The following is a 16,604-nucleotide window of genomic DNA, read 5'->3' on the forward strand; positions in this document are numbered from 1 at the left end:
TGGCACGGGCACCGTAGCCAGCCCGTGCCCCTTTAAGGGGTCCGGGGCCGGGAGGGGGGCATAGAGTTTCCCTGGTGTTGGCCAGAGTGGCCACCAGGGAAACCTGGGGAGGGCTAGCCTCCCACTAGTTCGAACTAAAGGGCTACACAGCCCTTAGTTCGAACTAGCTAGTTCGAACTAGGCGTTAGTCCTCGTAAAATGAGGTTTACCTAGTTCGAACTAAGCGCTCCGCTAGTTCGATTCAAATTCGAACTAGCGGAGCGCTAGTGTAGCGCATAGGAAAGTTAGTTCGAACTAACGTCCGTTAGTTCGAACTAACTTTCTAGTGTAGACATACCCACAGAGTTTAAAAAAGAACTAGATACATTCATGGAGGTTAGGTCCATAAAAGGCTATTAGCCAAGGGGTAGGAACAGTGTCCCTGGCCTCTATTTGTCAGAGGCTGGAGATGGATGGCAGGAGACAAATCGCTTGATCATTTTCTTCGGTCCACCCTCTCTGGGGTACCTGGTGCCGGCCACTGTCGACAGACAGGATACTGGGCTAGATGGACCTTTGGTCTGCCTCAGTATGTTCTTATGAGAACCGCTCAGAGTGAGAGACAAGGGGTCACATACAAGTAACAGAATGGAACAGCCTGTCCTAACTCCTGCCCCTCACACCCACCCCCAGCAGCCCAGGCAAGACTCAGGCCGGGCCCAGGGTCTCAGGCCGACGCTGCAAAGCAGCTATTGCTCCTGGCCTCCCTGCGGTGAGGAAACCCACCGGAGGAGCCGTTAAGGGGCCGGTTCAGTGCATTGCACACGAAGCTCTTTCCTGTTTCCCTGGGGGAGGCAGGAGGTTCCTAAAACCCCAAGGACTCTCCCCCTGTGGGAGAGGGGAAGCCGGGTTAAAGTCTCTCATACCTGCCAGTTGCTCACGGAAGGCCGAGGCCCCTCTGCCAGGGGAGCGGGTGGCGGAGGAGACGCGGCCTGGGAGGACGATGAGGCGTCGGGGGCTGGCGCTGCTGCTGGTTCTGGCGCTGGCCGGGGCTGCCCTGGCTGGGCCCGTCCTGCAGCAGCCGCTGGTCGCGGAGGATCCCGGCGCGGGGGCAGCCCCTGAAGGGGCATCGCCCCAGGTGGATGGTGCCCGACGGCAGCCGCTGGTGAGTCCTGCCCCTGAGCCCGGCCCAGCGGGGGGCTCTTTCCTGGTGCCCCCTCCTGGGTACCCAGGCGGGATGGGATCAGATACCCGGGTGCCTTGGCAGGATGCTCTGTGTGGAGCCAGGGACCCTCCTTCTCCTATGGCTGCTCTGGGAATTACCCCTCCAGGGGGGCCACGGCCTCCCCAGAAATGACCCTGCCCCGGGCGAGATTCCTCACTGGCCCTGCCGAGCGGAACCTTCCATGGGGCAGGAGGTAAAAGCAAAGGGGTCAGCTGGAAAAGCTGGGGGGGGAGAAGTTCTGGTTCCAGAGCACCCCCTGCTGGGCGTGCAGTGAGCATCACCCCCACCTCCTTCGCTCGCAGCCCGCCTCTTCCCCTGTCCAGCCAAGGGGGCGATGCCGTAGGGAGGTAATGGCCCCGTCGCTCTCCCTGCAGGGCTGGAGCGGCACCCGGGTGAATCCGTCTCTTGCCCCGTCCCAGCCGGAAGGTTCCTGTTTTGCCCCCAGATGCCTAAATGCCAGGAATGCAGATGCCAGCCAGCGCTGGAGAGGGGCCGAGCAGGGCCCAGGGCTGAGCGAGGGCCCCGCTGCTCACTGGGCTCAGCCCCTGACCCGTCCCGTGGGGAGGGGAAGGGGCCAATGCAAAAGGGGACCCTCGGCTTAGCTGCCGATGCTTCTCCTGGGCTCTCTGCCTGGCTGGGTGGGGACCGCACCGGGGTCTCCCGAGTGCCCGCCGGGAGCGGGCAGCCAGGGAGGGGGCTGGGGCCGGCGTGGCAGGGCCCTCTCGCTGCTCCGGTTCCGGCGCCAGCGCTGTGTCTGTGTTTCAGGGAGCGCGAGTGAGGCTGCGGATCAGATACTGGAGACCCGGCGGGCACTCGTTGATCTGGGGCATCGGAGGGTGAAGCTCGAAAGGCTGAACGGGCGTCCCAGCTGGCGGGGCCGGGGGAGGCTCGCTCCCTGCGTGCCGGGGACGAGCCCTGCGGCTCCCTTGTCTTTGCATGTTTTCCCTCGCCCCAATAAACGCCGTGAGCTGAGCCTGGCTGCCCGACCCCCTCCCTGTGCCCATTGCAGGGGTGTGGGAATTGGGGAGGGGGGAGGGCAGAGCCGGAGCCCCATCGCTTTTAGAAGTGGGGCAGGAGGATCTGCACGGGGGGGGCTGGCGGAAAAGCAGCGGCTCTTTGGCCCAGTGGGCACGGGGCCTTTCAGAGTTCGGCAGGGAGTGCTGGGGACCAGTCACAGGGGGGGGTGGCTGGAGGGGCTGCCCCCCAGGAGGGGAGGAGCCAAGAGAGGCCGGTGTGCCTTGTCATTTGCCCCCCTCGCTGCTCGCCGGGGGGTCTCGGCAGGGAAGGCCCCATGTACGCAGGGACTGCCCCGGCACTGCAGGAGTGTCCTTCCTCGGCGGCAGCAGGACCCTCGGCGGGTCGGTCACCGGCTACAGCTGCCAACTTTGTAATAGCGGAGCAGGGCCCCCCTCCCACCCTGCCCCACTTCTCCCCCCTACCTCCCTCTCTCCAGAGCCCTGCCCCATCCCTGCGGTCCTTCCTCAGCCCTGCCTCTTCCCAAGGGCCCCCCACTGCTCTCTGCTCCTCTGCTATTTCACGCCCCCGCCCGGCTGCCTGGGGAGGGACGGGCGCCCGCAGAGCTAGGGCCAGGAGCTGCTGCTGCCTGGCGCAGGGAGGAGAGGCCCCGTCAGCCCTGAGCCTAAGGGGCTGGTGCGAGCCGGGCCCAGCTCCAGGAGCCACCGGGCCTGAGCGCTCGAGAGCAGGAGGCAAAGGGGAACAGCGGGAGAACAATGGCTCCTATTGGCTGGGCGCTGAAATGCCCCCAGTGCCGGAGAGAGGCTCACCCAGGCAGGGCAGCAGCCGCGCCTTGGGGCGGGGGGGGATCTGATAGCGTGATGGGTCTCACAGTCGGGGGGGTGTGGAGGACCTGGGGATGCCCGGGGGGGCAGGAGCAGATGGGGGGCAGATGGCCTCCACCCCACAACCCCCAGCAAGGGTGACATTGCCTGGCTCCCATGTCATTTTCTGAGGGAGACCCAGGCCTGGTGGGGCCAGCAGTGCTACACGCCCCCGCCCCATCCAGCAGGGACCCCCTCAGCCAGTGGCATGAGGGGGGCATTTTTCAGGAGGAAATCCCTCCCCCCACTGCCCAGTGCTAACTGCCCTCGGCCACCTTCCGCTCAAGCCGCAGGGCCTGCCCGGTACCACGGCAGATCGGCCACCAGCATGGATGGGTCACTGGCTTCTTTGATGTCCCTCCTCCGTGGGTTTAACCACGTGACGCGTCAGTGGCCTCATTTCTCCCCCCCCCGCCCCGGTGCCCAGAAGCACAGCAGGCAGCACAGACATTCATGCGCCTGGACGGGCTGTTGGATTAAAGTCTCTGAGTTGCCCCCGGGGCCCAGCACTGGCCGGCATGCCCACTCCCTTTGGCTCAGCCCATGTGCAGAGCTCCAAACTGACCCATGCTGGCCTGGCTTCCCCCAGGGCTCAGCGGGCAGCGGGGGCTGATCGGCAGCCTCAGAAAATCGTAGCTGGGGATCCTGGAAACTGAAACCACCCAAATCCCCAGCCGCTCTGGAAATATTTGACTCTAGCGCAGTGCTTCTTTCACTTTTTAAGATCAAGCAACACCAAACATTTTTTTTTTTAGGGGGAACGCCAAGGATTTTTTTGTTGAGCAAAAAAAAAAAAAAAAAGTCACCTGCCCCTTTAAGGACGGCCATTTTGAATCTCTTGTTCTCCGTGGCACAGCGGCGTGCCACGGAACAGAGTTTAAGAAACACTGCTCTAGCGTCTCCATGCCTGCGGGGCCACAGGCCCCAGCCACCGGCTCTCAGCTTAACACTGGGGAGGGTCAAGATTTGCAAAAGCGACTCCTGAGTTTGGGTGCCCACAGAGCCATTCCCAGGGGCCCGGGGAGCTCAGCGCACGTCAGCAAAGCCCTGAACAGGCAGGGAATGGACGCCGGGTTGCATGGGACCGTGGGCGCCATCTTCATGCGATTAACCCGACACAGCGCAGCCCTCTCTTCCCGCGCCCCTCCTGTGTGCATGCATGGGGCTAGGCGTGGTGCACACGGGGGGGTGGGGAGCCCCAGGACTCCCAGGGACTCGCCTGCCCTGAGGCAGGTCAGAGCGGGATGGTCACACTTTGGTCCCAATGTCCCCACTGCCGTACCCGGGTTGAGCTGCGCCCAGCGGTGGTGTGACGTAGTGGGGGTACCTGGCTGGTTTCTATGCTGCTGGCTCTGGGGGAACCCCCACTGGCTGTCGTGGGGACCACGACCCAGCAAAACAGGATGAGTCACTATGCAAACCAGTGGCCAGACACCCCCCATGGAGAGGAACAAAGGAAGGTGGAATGCTGCCTTGGCTGGGGGGCAGGGCTGGAAGTTAGTGAGTTGGTTGCTGGCTGTCGGAGGGCATGGAGGAGAGCCTAGGGGAAGGGGCTGGAGTTTAGGGGCCCAGTCTCCCCCATCTCAAGGGGGCCTGAGGCATCCTAGCCCAGTTCCTGTGACCAGACTACATCTGTGCTGCGCTGTGCTGGAGGAGCAATAAACCACCCTCAATTCCACTGGCTGGTGCAGTCTGTTTGTGCCATTTCGGGGTGCAGGAGACGGGGAACCCCCAACGCGCCGTCACACTGGTGTCAGGAGCGGGATGCACTGCAGCCCGTGGATGGAGCTTCCAGCGGCAAGCGACAAGGCGCAGTAGAAGCAAGAGCCCTGGAGCCAGGCGTGCTGGAGACAGAGCGAAGCGGTTCCTGGGAATCGTGGGGCGCTGCAGCACTAGACTGGTGAGTCTGCACCGAGGGGCCCAGCGGGCAGATGGCCTACCCCGACTCTTGAAGGCAGAGCTGGTGGGGCTGTGCAGAGAGAGGGGCTTGCCTGTGCAGAAAGCAACCAAGGCCCAGCTGATTGCCCAGCTGGAAGATAATGACCAGCCACAGGGCCAGGATCTTGTCCCCAGGGGAAGCAGCCAGACCCCCCCTGAGAGTGTGTCAGGCTCAGAGAGGGGGAGGAGCGCTGGAACCCAACGGAGAGATGAGACAGCGTCTCCCGGGAGGCCTGCAAGCCGTAGCCCATCTAGGGCAGGGGACAGCCCAGCGGAGCTGCGGCGCCTGGAGATCCAGCTGCGGATCAGGGAATTGGAAGTAGAGGACCGAGAGAAGGACCGCCAGGACCGAGAGAAGGAGCGCCAAGATCGAGAGAGGGAGCGCCAAGATCGAGAGAGGCAGCGGCAGCATGAGCTGGCCATGGCAGAGCGGAGAACCGGCGGGGCACCGGCTGCGCCAAGTGCGGATGGGCCCCAGGGTCCCAGGACTGCCAGACGCTTGGAGAGGCCCGTGGTGGCCCAATTGAAGGACATGGGTGACATAGACGGGTTCCTCAGTACCTTTGAGAGGGCCTGTGGACTGCAACGGGTTCCCCCAGCTGACTGGCTGCAGGAGCTCATCCCCGCACTGAGCCAGGAGGCGGCCGGAGTGCTCAGTCAGCTGGAGGACCTACAGCCAGGGGATTACAACCGAGTCAAGGAGGCCCTGCTGCACAAGTTCGGGCTGACCCCCGAGATGTACAGGAAGAAGTTCCGGGGGGTACAGAAAGGGCCACGGGAGACCTATGTGGACCTGGCCTCCCGCCTGGCGCAATACTGCCGCAAGTGGGTGTCTGGAGTCGGAGCCCAGACCGCAGAGGAGCTGCTCAAGCTGGTCATGATGGAGCAGTTCTATGAAGCGTGCCCACCCAAACTGAGGCTGTGGCTCAAGGACCGGAGACCAGAGAACCCCCAGGAGGCCGGGAGACTGGCGGATGAGTTCACGGAGAGCCGGTCCGGGTGTGAACGGGAGTCCCGGAGAGAGAGGGAACCGCGCAGAGACCGGATCTCGGCTGAGCGACGGAGGGAGTCAACTACGGGGCGAGACCAAGGAACAGGTCATCTGTGCCCCAGAGAACCAGCCAGGGCCGGGACAGAGACAGCCCAAAGCCTAACTTGCCATCGCTGTGGGCAAAAAGGCCACAAGAGGGCTCAGTGCACCAGGTCCCAGGACCGGGGACTTTCCAGGGTTAACTGGCTGGGGCGGGAGGAAGGGCAGGCTGCCCCAGAGGCAGGGGCTGGCAGGCAAACCTCAGCTCAGAGAGAGGGGAAGGATGCTCAGTGCACCTCCCCTGGGAGGTCTGATTCTCAGGAGGCGGATTTCTCCGTGTACCGGGTGGGGGCAGGACGGCCCCTGCGGAGCGAGTGCCTCATACCCCTGGAGGTGGATGGTAGGAAGGTGACGGGCTTCTGGGACACGGGGGCGGAGGTGACTCTGGCCCGATCCGACATAGTGGCCCCGGAGCGGATACTACCCCACGCGCAGCTGACCCTGAAGGGCATAGACGGGTCCCCGTTTAAGGTGCCTGTAGCCCGGGTGCATCTGAAATGGGGGGCGAAGGAAGGCCTCAAGGAAGTGGGGGTGCACCCGCACTTGCCCACCGAGGTGCTGATGGGGAATGACCTAGAGGAGTGGCCCCATGAATCCCAGCGGGCTCTAGTCACTACCTGGAGCCAGAGCCAGCGGGGGGCTGACAACGTGGGTCCAGGGAAGGACTCCTGGCAGCATCCTCAGGGTCCCATCCCAGTGGACACGGGGTCCAGCCAGGCTGGGACTCCGGACCTAGGCAGAGGTGGGGGACAGGCCCCGATCCCTGCCTCAGCAGCTGAATTCCAGGCTGAGGTGCAGGCAGACCCCTCCTTGCAGAGGCTGAGGGACCAGGCTGGCCTCCGTGCAGCTCAGCCCCGGGGGAGAGGTGGCCAGGAGAGATTCCTGCGGGAGCGTGGGCTCCTGTTCCGTGAGTGGCTCCCCCCCAGGAAGGCGAGGGCATGGAGGGTAGAGCGGCAGCTGGTCGTCCCCCGAAAGTATCGCCTCAAGCTGCTGTATTTGGCCCACGATTCCCCCGTTGGGGGCCACCGGGGGATCCGGAGCACCCGGCTGAGGCTGCTCCAGCACTTCTATTGGCCGGGAATCTTTACAGCCGTGCAGCGGTACTGCCGGTCCTGTGACTCCTGCCAGAGGGGCGGGAAGGCCCAAGACAGTAGGAAAGCGGCTTGGGGGTCTCTACCCCAGATAGACCCTCTGGGCTTGCTGAGAGAGTTATGGGAGGGGAAGTCCTCCCTGGATGGAGCATCGGGGGTGGAAGCCGCCCTGGCTGTCCAGAGAAGGCTCACTGGGCTCATGGCCCCGGCCCGAGAGACCCTGGCCAGAGATCAAGGCCAGTGGAAGGGTGGGTGTGACCCCCGAGGACGGGCCTGTGCCAGTCGCCCTGGAGCGGGGCGGCGAGTGGACAGAGGGAAGCCAATTCATGTGGGGCCTCGCCACGGCCGGCCCGAGTCAAGGGGAGCACCCATGTCCCCAGGGCGGGTTCCCACGCAGAGGACCCGAACTTCCCTAGGTCACGAGCAGAGTGACCCTGCTCAGTTCGCTCTCGGAGGGGGGAGAACTGTGACGTAGTGGGGGTACCTGGCTGGTTTCTATGCTGCTGGCTCTGGGGGAACCCCCACTGGCTGTCGTGGGGACCACGACCCAGCAAAACAGGATGAGTCACTATGCAAACCAGTGGCCAGACACCCCCCATGGAGAGGAACAAAGGAAGGTGGAATGCTGCCTTGGCTGGGGGGCAGGGCTGGAAGTTAGTGAGTTGGTTGCTGGCTGTCGGAGGGCATGGAGGAGAGCCTAGGGGAAGGGGCTGGAGTTTAGGGGCCCAGTCTCCCCCATCTCAAGGGGGCCTGAGGCATCCTAGCCCAGTTCCTGTGACCAGACTACATCTGTGCTGCGCTGTGCTGGAGGAGCAATAAACCACCCTCAATTCCACTGGCTGGTGCAGTCTGTTTGTGCCATTTCGGGGTGCAGGAGACGGGGAACCCCCAACGCGCCGTCACAGGTGGCAATACAGGGATGCAGGAGGGGGCTGTGTTTTAGGCTCTCCGGTGTCTCGGCCTGAGCAGAGCAGGCTGCAGTGCATGCCATGCGGGAAAAACCCCTCATCTACCTTCCCAGTCACCCCCAGGCCCGGGACACTGACAGGCCTGGTGCTTCTCCCGGGCTCCCAGCATGGCTGGGCAGGGACCCTCACCGGGGTCTCCCCAGTGCCCGCCGGGAGCGGGCAGCCAGGGAGGGAGCTGGGGCCGGCGTGGCAGGGCCCTCCCGCTGCTCCGGCCCCAGCGCTGTGTGTCTGTTTCAGGGACCACAACCGACACCGGCCGAGAGGCCACGGACCAGATACTGGAGACCCGGCGGGCACTCGTTGATCTGGGGCATCGGAGGGTGAAGCTCGAAAGGCTGAACAGGCGTCCCAGCTGGCGGAGCCGGGGGAGGCTCGCTCCCTGCGTGCCGGGCGATGAGCCCTGCGGCTCCCTTGTCTTTGCATGTTTTCCCTCGCCCCAATAAAAGCCGTGAGCTGAGCCTGGCTGCCCGACCCCCTCCCTGTGCCCATTGCAGGGGTGTGGGAATCGGGGAGGGCGGAGGGGGGAGCCGGGGCCCCATCGCTTTTAGAAGTGGGGCAGGGAGGATCTGCGAAGGGCGGGGCTGGCGGAAAAGCAGCGGCTCTTTGGCCCAGTGGGCACGGGGCCTTTCAGAGTTCGGCAGGGAGTGCTGGGGACGGGTCAGAGGGGGTGGTAGCTGGAGGGGCTGCCCCCCCGGGAGGGGAGGAGCCAAGAGAGGCCGGTGTGCCTTGTCATTTGCCCCCCTCGCTGCTCACCGGGGGGTTCTCGGCAGGGAAGGCCCCATGTACGCAGGGACTGCCCCGGCACTGCAGGAGTGTCAGTGCCAACGTCCCCGCTGCCCTACCCGGGTTGAGCTGCGCCCAGCGGTGGCAATACCGGGATGCAGGAGGGGGCTGTGTTTTAGGCTCTGCAGTGTCTCGGCCTGAGCAGAGCAGGCTGCAGTGCACGCCATGCGGGAAAAACCCCTCACCTACCTTCCCAGTCACCCCCCGGCTCCCTGCTCCGGGTTCAAGCCCCAGGGCCGATGACAGGCTGTATGCAGGGGGTCTGGCTGGGGGTCCGGGTGAGCGACAAAGTATCGCATACGAGTAAGGGGACAGAAGAGCCTGTCCGAACTCACCCCGCCCCCCACGCCCACCCCAGCAGCCCAGGGGGGGCTCAGGCCGGGCCCAGGGTCTCAGGCCGACGCTGCAAAGCAGCTATTGCTCCTGGCCTCCCCTGCGGTGAGGAAACCCACCGGAGGAGCCGTTAAGGGGCCGGTTCGGTGCATTGCACACGAAGCTCTTTCCTGTTTCCCTGGGGGAGGCAGGAGGTTCCTAAACCCCCAAGGACCCTCCCCCTGTGGAGGGGGGGGCTGGTTAAAACCTCGCCCGCCCGCCAGTCGCTCGCACAATCCCCAGCCCCACTGGAGGCCGAGACCCATCTGCCAGGGGCGCAGGTGGGAGAGTCCCCCGAGGAGACGCGGCCTGGGAGGACGATGAGGCGTCGGGGGCTGGTGCTGCTGCTGGTTCTGGCGCTGGCCGGGGCTGCCCTGGCTGGGCCCGTCCTGCAGCAGCCGCTGGGCGCGGAGGATCCCGGCGCGGGGGCAGCCCCTGAAGGGGCATTGGCCCAGGCGGATGGTGACCGACGGCAGCCGCTGGTGAGTCCTGCCCCTGAGCCCGGCCCAGCGGGGGGCTCTTTCCTGGTGCCCCGTCCTGGGGATCCCTGGGGGGGTATTGGAGACGGGGTTGCTCTGGCAGCCCAGCCCGGGGGAGCCTGCGACGTCCAGCTCAGGGCGCCCCCGTTGGCCGTGCAGGGAGCGTCACCCCCCCACGGCCGCCTTGGGTCCCAGCGGCGCATTGGCACCCGGCCTGCCTCGGGACCCGCCTGGGACCAATGCAAAGGGGGATTCTGGGCTGGGGCTGCCGGACACTGACAGGCCCGGTGCTTCTCCCGGGCTCCCAGCCTGGCTGGGCGGGGACCCTCCCCGGGGTCTCCCCAGTGCCAGCCGGGAGCGGGCAGCCAGGGAGGGGGCTGGGGCCGGCGTGGCAGGGCCCTCCCGCTGCTCCGGTCCCAGCGCTGTGTCTGTGTTTCAGGGACCACAACCGAGACCAGCCAAGAGGCCACGGATCAGATATTGGAGACCCGGTGGGCACTCGTTGATCGCGGGCATCGGACGGCAAAGCTCGAAAGGCTGAACAGGCGTCCCAGCTGGGGAGGCCGGGGGAGGCTCGCTCCCTGCGTGCCGGGCGACGAGCCCTGCGGCTCCCTTGTCTTTGCATGTTTTCCCTCGCCCCAATAAAAGCCGTGAGCTGAGCCTGGCTGCCCGGAGGGGCAGACACACCGTCTCCCTGTGTCCATTGCAGGGGTGTGGGAATCGGAGAGGGGGGAGGGCAGAGCCAGGGCCCCATCGCTTTTAGAAGTGGGGCAAGGAGGATCTGCGCGGGGCGGGCCTGGCAGAAAAGCAGTGGCTCTTTGGCCCAGTGGGCACAGGGCCTTTCAGAGTTCGGCAGGGAGTGCTGGGGACCAGTCACAGGGGGTGTGGAAAAAGGGAATAAGGAAAAGTTATTGACTTATTCCCACAAAATAAGAACTAGGGGTCACCAAATGAAATGAATAGGCAGCAGGTTTAAAACAAACAAAAGGAAGTTTTTCTTCACTCGGCACACAGTCAACCTGTGGAACTCCTTGCCAGAGGATGCGGTGAAGGCTAGAACTTTAACAGGGTTGAAAAAAGAGCAAATAGATTCATGGAGGTTAGGTCCATCAATGGCCATTAGGTCTGTGGCCTCCGACCCCAAAAAGGTTCCCACACCCCTGAATAAATCCATAAGCTATTGGTTTGGGTCCTTATTTGAAAACCCATAAGAGCACCTTCCTTGAACCCTCATTCAGCCTTCATTGGGGTGGAACTGGGGAGGTGAGGCTTGTCAGAGTGGGTTTGATGGCCCATGCTGGCTGATCAGTTCCCTGCACCAAGGAGTTCCAGGTAGCACAGTCCCAGAATGTGGGTGGGTCACCACAGGTGGCAGGAAAAAGAGACACCTCTACCCAGAGAGGCTAAAGAGACAGGGATTTTTCAGCTTAGAAAAGAGGAGATTAAGGGAGGATATGATAGAGGTCTATAAAATCATGAGTGGTGTGGAGAGGGTGAATAAAGAAAAGTTACCATAATATAAGAACTAGAGGACACCAAATGAAATTAATGGGCAGCAGGTTCAAAAACAATAAAAGAAAGTTCCTCTTCACACAGCACACAGTTAACCTATGGAACTCCTTGCCAGAGGAGGATGTGAAGGCTAGAACTATAACAGAGTTTAAAAAAGAGCTAGATAATTTCATGGAGATTAGGTCCATAAAAGGCTATTAGCCAGGGGGTAGGAACAGTGTCCTTGGCCTCTGTTTGTCAGAGGCTGGAGAGGGATGGCAGGAGACAAATCCCTTGATCATTCCTCTCTGGGGCACCTGGTGCCGGCCACTGTCGGCAGACAGGATACTGGGCTAGATGGACCTTTGGTCTGCCCCAGTATGTTCTTATGAGAACCGCTCAGAGTGAGAGACAAGGGGTCACATACAAGTAACAGAATGGAACGGCCTGTCCTAACTCCTGCCCCTCACACCCACCCCCAGCAGCCCAGGCAAGACTCAGGCCGGGCCCAGGGTCTCTGGGCGACGCTGCAAAGCAGCTATTGCTCCTGGCCTCCCTGCAGTGAGGAAACCCACCGGAGGAGCCGTTAAGGGGCCGGTTCGGTGCATTGCACACGAAGCTCTTTCCTGTTTCCCTGGGGGAGGCAGGAGGTTCCTAAACCCCCAAGGACCCTCCCCCTGTGGGGGGGGGGGCTGGTTAAAACCTCGCCCGCCCGCCAGTCACTCACACAATCCCCAGCCCCACTGGAGGCCGAGACCCCTCTGCCAGGGGCGCAGGTGGGAGAGTCCCCCGAGGAGACGCGGCCTGGGAGGACGATGAGGCGTCGGGGGCTGGTGCTGCTGCTGGTTCTGGCGCTGGCCGGGGCTGCCCTGGCTGGGCCCGTCCTGCAGCAGCCGCTGGATGTGGAGGATCCCGGCGCGGGGGCAGCCCCTGAAGGGGCATTGGCCCAGGCGGATGGTGCCCGACAACAGCCGCTGGTGAGTCCTGCCCCTGAGCCTGGCCCAGCGGGGGGCTCTTTCCTGGTGCCCCGTCCTGGGGATCCCTGGGGGGGGTATTGGAGACGGGGTTGCTCTGGCAGCCCAGCCCGGGGGAGCCTGCGACGTCCAGCTCAGGGAGCCCCCATTGGACGTGCAGGGAGCATCACCCCCCCACGGCCGCCTTGGGTCCCAGCGGCGCATTGGCACCCGGCCTGCCTCGGGGCCCGCCTGGGACCAATGCAAAGGGGGATTCTGGCTGGGGCTGCCGGACACTGACAGGCCCGGTGCTTCTCCCGGGCTCCCAGCCTGGCTGGGCGGGGACCCTCACCGGGGTCTCCCCAGTGCCAGCCGGGAGCGGGCAGCCAGGGAGGGGGCTGGGGCCGGCGTGGCAGGGCCCTCCCGCTGCTCCAGCCCCAGCGCTGTGTCTTTGTTTCAGGGACCACAACCGACACCGGCCGAGAGGCCACGGACCAGATACTGGAGACCCGGCGGGCACTCGTTGATCTGGATCATCAGAGGGTGAAGCTCAAAAGGCTGAATAGGCGTCCCAGCTGGCGGGGCCGGGGGAGGCTCGCTCCCTGCCTGCCGGGCGACGAGCCCTGCGGCTCCCTTGTCTTTGCATGTTTTCCCTCGCCCCAATAAAAGCCGTGAGCTGCGCCTGGCTGCCCGACCCCCTCCCTGTGCCCATTGCAGGGGTGTGGGAATCGGGGAGGGGGGAGGGCAGAGCCGGAGCCCCATCGCTTTTAGAAGTGGGGCAGGGAGGATCTGCGAAGGGGGGGGCTGGCGGAAAAGCAGCGGCTCTTTGGCCCAGTGGGCACGGGGCCTATCGGAGTTCGGCAGGGAGTGCTGGGGACGGGTCACAGGGGGTGGTGGCTGGAGGGGCTGCCCCCCGGGAGGGGAGGAGCCAAGAGAGGCCGGTGTGCCTTGTCATTTGCCCCCCTCGCTGCTCGCCGGGGGGTTCTCGGCAGGGAAGGCCCCATGTACGCAGGGACTGCCCCGGCACTGCAGGAGTGTCAGTGCCAACGTCCCCGCTGCCCTACCCGGGTTGAGCTGCGCCCAGCGGTGGCAATACAGGGATGCAGGAGGGGGCTCTGTTTTAGGCTCTGCAGTGTCTCAGCCTGAGCAGAGCAGGCTGCAGTGCACGCCATGCGGGAAAAACCCCTCACCTACCTTCCCAGTCACCCCCAGGCTCCCTGCTCCGGGTTCCAGCCCCAGGGCCGATGACAGGCTGTATGCAGGGGGTCTGGCTGGGGGTCCGGGTGAGCGACAAAGTATCGCATACGAGTAAGGGGACAGAAGAGCCAGTCCGAACTCACCCTGCCCCCCACACCCACCCCCAGCAGCCCAGGAGGGGCTCAGGCCGGGCCCAGGGTCCCTGGGGGACGCTGCAAAGCAGCTATTGCTCCTGGCCTCCCTGCGGTGAGGAAACCCACCGGAGGAGCCGTTAAGGGGCCGGTTCGGTGCATTGCACACGAAGCTCTTTCCTGTTTCCCTGGGGGAGGCAGGAGGTTCCTAAACCCCCAAGGACCCTCCCCCTGTGGGGGGGGGCTGGTTAAAACCTCGCCCGCCCGCCAGTCTCTCGCACAATCCCCAGCCCCACTGGAGGCCAAGACCCCTCTGCCAGGGGCACAGGTGGGAGAGTCTCCCGAGGAAACGCGGCCTGGGAGGACGATGAGGCGTCGGTGGCTGGTGCTGCTGCTGGTTCTGGCGCTGGCTGGGGCTGCCCTGGCTGGGCCCGTCCTGCTGCCAGTGCGGGTGAGTCCTACACCTGGGGCCCCACGGGGACGCCCTTTCCCTCCTGCTCCCTCCCCGGGGATCCTGGCGGGGGAGGGGATACCGGGTCCCCCTGGCAGGGTGCTGTGACTGGAGCCAGGGACCCTCCGTCCTGCCGACCCCGCTGTGGGAATTACCCAGCGTTCTGTGTGGGGCAGGGCTGCACCCGGCCTCCTCCCCCCGCCCCTCTCCCCTGTGGGGGGCCGCTGTCGCTGGGGAGGGTGGGCCAGCAGCCTGCTCCTCAGCAGCTCTGGCCAAAGGGGCTCCCTCGCGAGCCGGACGCACAAGCCAGGCCACTGCGAGCGGGAGGGGCAGGAGGCAAAGGGAGACCCAGGGGGGAAGCCCACCTGGTCCCAGCTGGGGGCAGCGAGAGACGTCCCTGCTGCAGAGCGCCCCCTGCTGGGCGTGCAGCGCGCCTCACCCCGCCGCCCACTGGGGTAATTCGCACTCCGTCCCCGCAGTCTGCCGTGCTGCTGCCATGCCCCGTCACGCCCTGAAGGATGCCGGGACGGGGCCGGCTGCCGTCTCGCTCGCCCAGCCCTGGCTGGGGGTGTCCTGCGGTGCCCCCAGGCTCCTCGGTCCCAGGAGCCCAGACACGGCCTGACGCCCAGGGCCGAGCCGTGCAGGGCAGGGCCCGCTTTGGACCCCCTGCAATGCAGACAGGGCCTGGCCACAGCAGCTCCGTGGGCTCGGCCCCCGGGGCCTGACCCGTCTCGTGGGGGGGAGGGGGCTCGGCTGGGACCATTGCAAAGGGGGATTCTGGGTGGAGGCTGCTGGACACTGACAGGCCCGGTTCCTCCCCCCAGGGCTCACGGCCTTGCGCCTCTTTCCACCCCCACGCCACTTCCAGCCTGTCTCTTCCTGCCCCGTCCACCCCGCCCCCAGGCACCTGCGAAGTGCCGGACCGGGGTGGCCTGGAGGTGCTGACACGGGGCCTGCCGGCGGGTGCTCCCCAGGGCCCGCCTGGGGCTGGGCCCTGCCGCTGCTCCCCCCCAGCGCCGTCTCCGCGTGTGTTTCAGGGCGTGCGAGTCAGGCGGGCCGCGCGGCAGCCGAAGATCAGATTTTGGAGGCCTGGCCGGCTCTCACTCTTACGCAAAATCAGGAAGGGGTGACCAGGAGTGGCTGAACGGACGCCGCGGCCGGGGAGGGGACGGCACCATCGGCCTTTGTCTCTGGCTGCACCCAGCGCTGGCCTCCCTTCTCCCTCCTGCTGCGGAGCACGTCGCCAGGGCTGCACGCCGGAGAGACCTTGCTGTGGGCTGCAGGGCCGGGCGCGCCCAGCCCCACCCGAGCGGAGCCCAGGCCTGGGCCGTGTCGCTTGTGGGCGGCTCATTCCCCGCGTGCCAGGCGACAAATCCGTGGCATGGGGCCTGCGGCGTCCCCTGTGCTTGGGCGTGTTCACGCGCCCCCAATAAAAGCCGTGAGCTGAGCCCGACGGGGGAGATGTCTGTTCCCAGCCCCGTCCTTCCCTACGGCCTCGGCGCGGGGGGCAGATCCCGTAGGCGCCCTGTAGGCACCCCAAGCACCCGGCCGCTGCAGTGACCAGCCCAGTGCGGAGAGAGGACCCCAGCCACCGCCCGACCCCTAGCACAGCTGGCTCCAGGTCTGTGTAGCCGGCTGCTCCCACCTGCCCATGGGTAGCGGTCTGAGACCTAGCCTGAGTCCTGGCCCCTGGGGGAGGGGCTGGTTCCCAGGCGGCCAGCCAGGCCAGAAGGCGGCCAAGTCTGTCCTCAAGGGGGTCACGAGGCAGGACAAAGTCTCTGGCCCAGGGCTACTCACCTTTGGAAGCCCCGGGGGCCACAGTGATACTTCAGCACACTTAAGTGTGGTTGCATGGCCATGCAAATATACATGCAAATATATGCAAATCGCTTCTTTCACACGGACAGGCATGAATACAGAGATTAAGGCTTAAGCGGTGGTGCCGGACCCGACCACGGCCCATGGGAGCCAGTCAGCACCTCTCAGGCTCTGCCCACTAGGCTAAGCAGCCAGCACTTCCCACAACGCCCCGGCGCTCCCAACACCTCCTCCCTGGGGCTAGAACCGGCGACGCCCTGCACCCATCTGTGCCTGCCCGCCCGGCCGCTTGCGTCTGTCCATGCCTGGGGGACCCTCGCTGGTGCAGAGCGTGTTCCCAGGGGAGGCCACGTGCAAAGGATCCCGCCCACGGGCCCCGTGTTGAGTAGCCCTGCGCTAGGTAGAAGCCAAGCTGCCCTGGACTCCCAGTGCGGGGACCCCCTGCTCCTCCCCTGCCTTGCCCCCGCTCCCTGGTCTTGCAATAAGCACAGGCTGGGGGCGAGGGTCTGCCGGGGGGCAGAAGCTGCTCACTGGGGACAGGTTCCGGGGGGGAGTTTGCTGCCTCTGAAGCCTCAGGACCTGGCCGGTCGGCCACCAGCCTGGATGGGCTCCTGGCCTGGCCCTGTCTGGAGCCCGCTGATGTCCCTGCTCAGCCCTTGGGAGGGGGTGTAACAACACAAGGCGCCCGTGCTCTCAGCCTCCCCAGGGCCCGGCCGTGCCGTGGGGCGGAAGAGACAGGACACAGCCTTATCGGCCGGGGCCCGGAGGCCTCGGAGTCGTCCCCTTCGGCCAACGTTTCC

The 16,604-nt window shown here is 65.2% G+C and overlaps 2 long non-coding RNA genes across 2 annotated transcripts; both read left to right on the top strand.

Moving 5' to 3' along the window:
* The first annotated feature begins 740 nt into the window (after positions 1-740).
* On the top strand, positions 741-8,585 carry LOC142827415 (uncharacterized). Its single transcript, XR_012902151.2, has 2 exons — positions 741-1,144; positions 8,367-8,585. It is a non-coding gene; the product is annotated as an uncharacterized LOC142827415 (long non-coding RNA).
* Positions 8,586-9,144: 559 nt separating this feature from the next.
* LOC142827413 (uncharacterized) lies at positions 9,145-10,422 on the top strand. Its single transcript, XR_012902149.2, has 2 exons — positions 9,145-9,766; positions 10,203-10,422. It is a non-coding gene; the product is annotated as an uncharacterized LOC142827413 (long non-coding RNA).
* The last annotated feature ends 6,182 nt before the right edge of the window (positions 10,423-16,604 follow it).

The sequence above is a fragment of the Pelodiscus sinensis genome, chromosome 2, assembly GCF_052426305.1.
Source record: "Pelodiscus sinensis isolate ZL-2025 chromosome 2, ASM5242630v1, whole genome shotgun sequence".
NCBI classification, from domain to species: domain Eukaryota; kingdom Metazoa; phylum Chordata; order Testudines; family Trionychidae; genus Pelodiscus; species Pelodiscus sinensis.